The sequence below is a fragment of the Papaver somniferum genome, chromosome 9 (assembly GCF_003573695.1).
Source record: "Papaver somniferum cultivar HN1 chromosome 9, ASM357369v1, whole genome shotgun sequence".
In the NCBI taxonomy this organism is placed as follows: Eukaryota; Viridiplantae; Streptophyta; class Magnoliopsida; order Ranunculales; family Papaveraceae; genus Papaver; species Papaver somniferum.
Window position 1 is genome coordinate 191,063,974 of NC_039366.1, and position 6,505 is coordinate 191,070,478.

Genomic DNA, 6,505 nt, shown 5'->3' on the forward strand with positions numbered 1-6,505 from the left:
GATTTTGAAAATTCCTTCAGACGGACGGTATGGTTGTGTTCATGTTCACCCAGTGCTTCCATAAATCGAGAAACATGTTCTCGAGCATTGCCAGTTCCATCATACAGAGTGAAGCTCGGAGAAACATAACCTTTCGGAAGAGGGATCCTTTGCGCAGCGGCGGGATATAGAGGCTGGTGACGATGGACCTTTGAGGTCTTGTCCTTTCCATGGTTCTCCAGAAGGCGTTCCAAATCTTCCCGAGTAATGAAGTTCGATGATTCCTTTGTTGATGGATCGTCTGCGGCTTTGCGGACCTCGTCATCATCCACTGTATGAATTGGAATCACCTCAAGATCTACGTCTGAGGATTTCTCTTTCTCTTTTCCCTTTTATTTGTGGGTGAAAATGGTTTATGCTGATTTCGGTAATTTCGGGTATGTGGGTGAGAAACGAATTTAAACCCTAAACAATGTACTGCACGTGAGTACCTTAGATTCGAGAGATCAATCTGTACAAATCCGGCCTAAACCACTAAATGGTCATTCCGGATTTGCTTCGGTCACAAAGTGAAGGAGAATGGGTTGGTTTTGGTGAGGGAAGCAAGGAAAGTGATGAGACCAGAATAGTTGATTTCTGGAAGAGTAGTTGTTTTCTACGTCTTGTATCAGAAAGTGGGAAGCTAACAGATGGAAAACTAGCAAATGTTTTTTGAGTGTTGTATGCTCCTGACTGTATTTGTTGTTTGGTGGAAAAATTGAAATAATAAACCATGTATTTTTTCTAAGCAAGACTTACTCAGTTTTTTGGATCTGCTAACGAAAAACGAGTCAGGTGCAAGTCTGACTTTTGTGGGAAACACCGCGATTGTGGAAAGTCCCCAGTCGTCCCTGAGTCACTTGATGATCGAGTCGTCGATACCTAAGCGGATCGGTTTCTTTTAACCTTTGGGAAGTCCCCAGTCGCCCCTTGCCGCTTCAAGACTGGTTGGATCGCTCGCTTTTAAACTCTAGGCAGTCCACAGTCATCCCTTGTCGTGTCAAGACTAATAAACGGGTCGTCTGGTAACTGAGTCGTCGATCCCTGAGCGGACAGCCTGCTTCTACCGTCTTGATGTCTGGGTCGAAGCACAAAATCGATGGTCGAAAATTGACATTGTAATAGAAATATCAATCTCCCACTGTGGTCGCCAATTGTTTGTGGGTGAAAACAGTTTCTGCTGATTTCGGTAATTTCGGGTGTGTGGGTGAGAAACGAATTTAAACCCTAAACAATGTACTGCACGTGAGTACTTTAGATTCGAGAGATCAATAAATCCATCCCAAACCAAGAAATGGCCGTTCCAGACTTTCTTCGGTCACAAAGTGAAGGAGAATGGGTTGGTTTTGGGTAGGGAAGCAAGGAAAGTGATGAAACCAGAATAGTTGATTTTGGAAGAGTAGTTGTTTTCTATGACTTGTATCAGAAAGTGGGAAGCTAACAGATGGTAATCTATCAAATGTTTTCTGAGTGTTGTATGCTCCTGACTGAACTTGTTGTTCAGTGGAAATAGGTAAGACCTATTTATACAAGTCGAGGTGTAACGTACTCTGGTCTCAGTAAGGAATGAAGAAATAGGTGAGTAAATGGGAGGAGGTGGTAACCGTTAACGCATGGAATTGATGTTCCATAAAAAAGAGCATTTCACCATTAGTCCCTGTATTTACTAACCGCCTCATCCTTATGACACTTTCTTATGACGGGCGTAGTGTACGCCGCACGCTGTAAACCGCCAAACCAATACCCAAAGAGGATCCCCCAATTTTTGATATGTGTTGATGTCTCGAATGTTTTCGTGGAAAACATGTAGCATATTGTTGTTGCATGGCAAGTCGAGCTTGGGAGACTTGATGGCTTGGTGACCTTCGACGGTCGCGATTTTGCATCTTAAGAGGAAAGGTAGCCGTTGATCGTCGCACGCTTTATTTTTTGGTGGCCGCATAGGGAAGGCCAGCATGGTGGCGGGGCTAGGTTTGCATGCCTTGGCGCGGTTTGGCGTGGCCAAACTAGGATTTTGTGTCAAAGGTTATCGTGCGTTGTCTGGTAACCTTGGACGGCTAGGATTTGCTCCTGGGAGTGAAGGGCGACCGTTGATTGTCGCACGCCTTCGTTTTTAGTATCCGCATAGGGAAGACCACTGTGGTGGCACGACAAGGTTGGAAGGCCATTGTCATGGCATGCCTTGGCGCGGTTTATCTTGGCCAAACTAGGGTTTTGGGTCAAAGGTTATCGTGCATTGTCTGGTAACCTTGAACGACTAGGATTTGCTCCTGGGATTGAAGGGCGACCGTTGATCGTTGCACGCCTTCGTTTTGGTAGCCGCATAGGGAAAGTCGGCATGGTGCGGTTGGCTTGACATGGTGGGGCCAAGGTTTTGGCATGACGAAACCCTAATTAGCGCCCTTTACTAGAATTGCCGTAGAATTCGCATACGGACTCGGATTTTGACGGCCTGCCCCTCCATCTGGCTGGAAAAGAATTCTCTATCTCTTTACGAGGGAAAATTTAGGTTTTTAGTTCGTTTGGGTGGTGAAAACATCCTGACAGTAAAAACCAGGAAGAATCCAGGAGGGATGGCGGCATGGCAAGGCTAGGATTTTTGGTCAAAGGTTACCATGTGTTGTCTGGTAACCTTGGACGGATAGGATTTTCTCCTGGGAATGAAGGGAGACCGTTGATTGTCGCACGCCTTCGTTTTGGTAGCCGCATAGGGAAGGCCAGCATGGTGGCGCGGCTAGGTTGGCATGCCTCGGCGCGGTCTGGCATGGTCAAACTAGGGTTTCGGGCCAAAGGATACCATGCGTTTTCTGGTAACCTTGGATGACTAGGATTTGATCCTGGGATTGAAGGGTGACTGTTTGATTGTCGCACGCCTTCGTTTTGGTATCCGCATAGGGAAGATCAGCATGGCGGCGTGGCTTGGTTGGCATGGCATGCTGATACATGTGTATCTTCCTCTCTTTGGGAACTAGTGATCCTCAAGACGAGTTGAGGATAGAGTCCGATATTAGGAAGGATTCCTTGTTTAGGATAAATTCCTAGTTAGGGAAGGAGTATTGTTTTGAGCAGTATTCTTAGTTTAGGTAATATACCTAGAAAAAGAATTAATCCTACAAAAGGAAATAGATTCCTAAGACGTTTGGGTAACCAAACCAAGCCTATAAATAGGTATGTTTAGCTCGTAACTAAACACAATATAGTTTGTGTGTTTTTGATATTGACACACCTAGAGAAGAAGGTTTACACAGAAACCTAGAGAAGTTTGTGAGAAAATTAATTATTGCAAAAGCAAGCTTAGCAAACAGTTTAGGGCTAACTACTGTTTAGAAGATTGTGAGCGTAACAAAGGGAGAAGTGTAATCGTTTTCTTGTTCATAATCTAGAGAAGATATCTTTCTTCGAATTACTACTTGTGTTCTACGTACTTCTAAGTTTCTTGTCCATTATTATACTAAATTCCGCCTTTATAGTAATAGCTACCAAGGTATAGAGATCATACGTATCACATGTCTTGGCGCGGTTTGGTCGTGGCCAAACTAGGGTTTCGGGCCAAAGGTTACCATGCCTTGTTTGGTAACCTTGGATGGCTAGGATTTTCTCCTGGGATTGAAGGGCGACCGTTGATTGTCGCGCGCCATCGTTTTGGTAGCCGCATAGGGAAGGCCAGCATGGTGGCGCGGATAGGTTGGCATGCCTTGGCGCGATTTGGTCGTGGACAAACTATGGTTTCGAGCCAAAGGTTACCATGCTTTGTCGGGTAACCTTGGATGGCTAGGATTTGCTCCAGGGATTGAAGGGAAACCGTTGATTGTCGCACGCCTTCGTTTTGGTAGCCGCATAGGGAAGGCCAGTATGGTGGCGCGGCTAGCATGGCTAGGGCCATGGCAAGGTGCGTTTGTCATGGTGGAGGCAAGGGCATGGCATGCCTTTTGGCACATGGTGCGGCTAGCATGGCTAGGTTCGTTTGGCATGGTGGGTCCATGGGCATGGCATGTCGTTTGGAACATGGTTCGGCTAGCATGGCTAGGTGCGTTTGGCTTCGCATGACGGGGCCAAGGGCTTGACATGCCGTTTGGCACATGGTGCGGCTAGCATGGCTAGGTGCGTTTGGCTTGGGGCCAAGGGCTTGGAATGCCGTTTGGCACATGGTGCGGCTAGCATAGCTAGGTGTGTTTGGCTTGGCATGGTGGGGCCAAGGGCTTGGCATGCCGTTTGGAACATGGTACAGCTAGCATGGCTAGGTGCGTTTTTCTTGGCATGGAGGGTCCAAGGTCTTGGCATGCCGTTTGGCACATGGTGCGGCTAGCATGGCTAGACATGCCTTGGCGCGGAGATGTGGCTGACATGGTTTTCCATTGGCACAGTGGTGTGGCTGGCATGGTTGGCATGCCTTAGCGCGGAAATGTGACTGGTACGGTTTGTCATTGGCACAGTGGTGCGGCTGGCATGGTTGGCATGCCTTGGCGCGGAGGTGTGGCTGGCACGGTTTTCCATTGTCACAGTGGTGCAGCTGGCATGGTTGGCATGCCTTGGCGCGGAGGTGTGGCTGGCACGGTTTTCCATTGTCACAGTGGTGCGGCTGGCATGGTTGGCATGCCTTGGCGCGAAGGTGTGGCTGACACGGTTTGCCATTGGCACAGTGGTGCGGCTGGCATGGTTGGCATGTCTTGGCGCGGTGGTGTGGCTGGCACGGTTTTCCATTGGCACAGTGGTGCGACTGGCATGGTTGACATGCCTTGGCGCGGAGGTGTGGCTGGCACGGTTTTCCATTGGCACAGTGGTGCGGCTGGCATGGTTGGCATGCCTTGGCGCAGTAGCATGAGAATTAGGGTTTTTCACAGGTGATGTCAACCAAGGTTAAGGGTTCTGTCGTGGAACATGACTCATAAAAGAAAAAGATACCCTGGTAATTTTTACGTAAGCATGCTGATCAATAAATGTGCTAATGATGACGTCACGTCAGATTGCGGTTTTATGATTTCAACCCTAGGCTAAAAACCACCATCAACACCTTTCCTTGATTTTTCTATGATATTGTATCAGTGAGAGCCTTCAGTTGGTTGAACAACTCCTTTTGTGTTGTATCCATATCGGTTTGGTTTTTTGCAAGAGTCTCTGGCACTTTGATGAGATCAGCAATGGTAGGTGGAGGCATGAACATTAAACAATATTCCACATAATGATGTCCAACATATCATAAACATCCACCTTCCCCTTGACAGCATCCCGAATAAAATCATTTGGCTACCCTCCTGTTTGAGGGTGAAAACGGTTTCTGCTAATTTTGGTAATTTCGGGTGTGTGGGTGAGAAACGAGTTTAAACCCTAAACAATGTACTGCGAGGGAATACTTTAGATTCGAGAGATCGATCTGTACAAATCCGGCCTAAACCAAGAAATGGCCGTTCCAGACTTGCTTCGGTCACAAAGCGAAGGAGAATGGGTTGGTTTTGGGGAGGGAAGCGAAGAAAGTGTTGAGACCAGAATGGTGAATTCTGGAAGAGTAGTTGTTTCACGACTTGTATCAGAAAGTTGGAAGCTAACAGATGGAAAGCTAGAAAATGTTTTCTGAGTGTTGTATGCTCTTGACTGAACTTGTTGTTCGGTGTAAATAGGTAAGACCTATTTATACAAGTCAAATTGAAACACACTCTGGTCTCATTAAGAAATGGAAAACGGGTGAGTAAATGGGTGGAGGTGGTAACCGGTAACGCCTGGAATTGATGTTACATAAAAAAAAAAGCGTTTTCACCATTACTCCCTGTATTTGCTAACCGCCTCATCCTTACGACACTTTCTTATAACTGGCGTAGTGTACGCTGCACGCTTGTTGATGGTGGTTTTTAGACAAGGGGTAAAACCGTAAAACCTCACGTATAACATGACGTCACCGGTTACACTAGCACATTTATTAGAGCATTTAACGCGCTTATGTAAAAATTACCAGGGTATCCTTTTTCAAATACTAAATTAGGGTTTCGACACACAAAACCGTAAGTTTACGCATACCGCACAGCCATTGTGCAAAAGCATGGCAAACATGGCAAATGCACGTACCGTGCAATCATCACGCAATACATAGCAATTGCACATACCGTACAATCATTGCGCAAAATCATGGCAATCATGCCACTCACACATACCGCACAATCACTGTGCAAAAGCATGGCAAGCATGCCAGAATGCACGTACCGTGCAACCATCACGCAATACATACCAATTGCACGCACCGTGCAATCATTGCGCAAATCATGGAAACCATGAAAAAATCAAGCCGCACAATCATTGCGCTTCACGGCAACCATGCCAAAACCGAGCCGCATAATCATTGCGCTTCACGACAACCATGGAAAAACTGAATCGCCCATCATTGCGCTATATATGGCAACCATGCCAAAACCGAGCCGCAGAATCATTGCGCTTCACGACAACCATGCAAAAACCGTGCCGCACAATCATTGCGCTTCACAACAACCATGCCAAATCC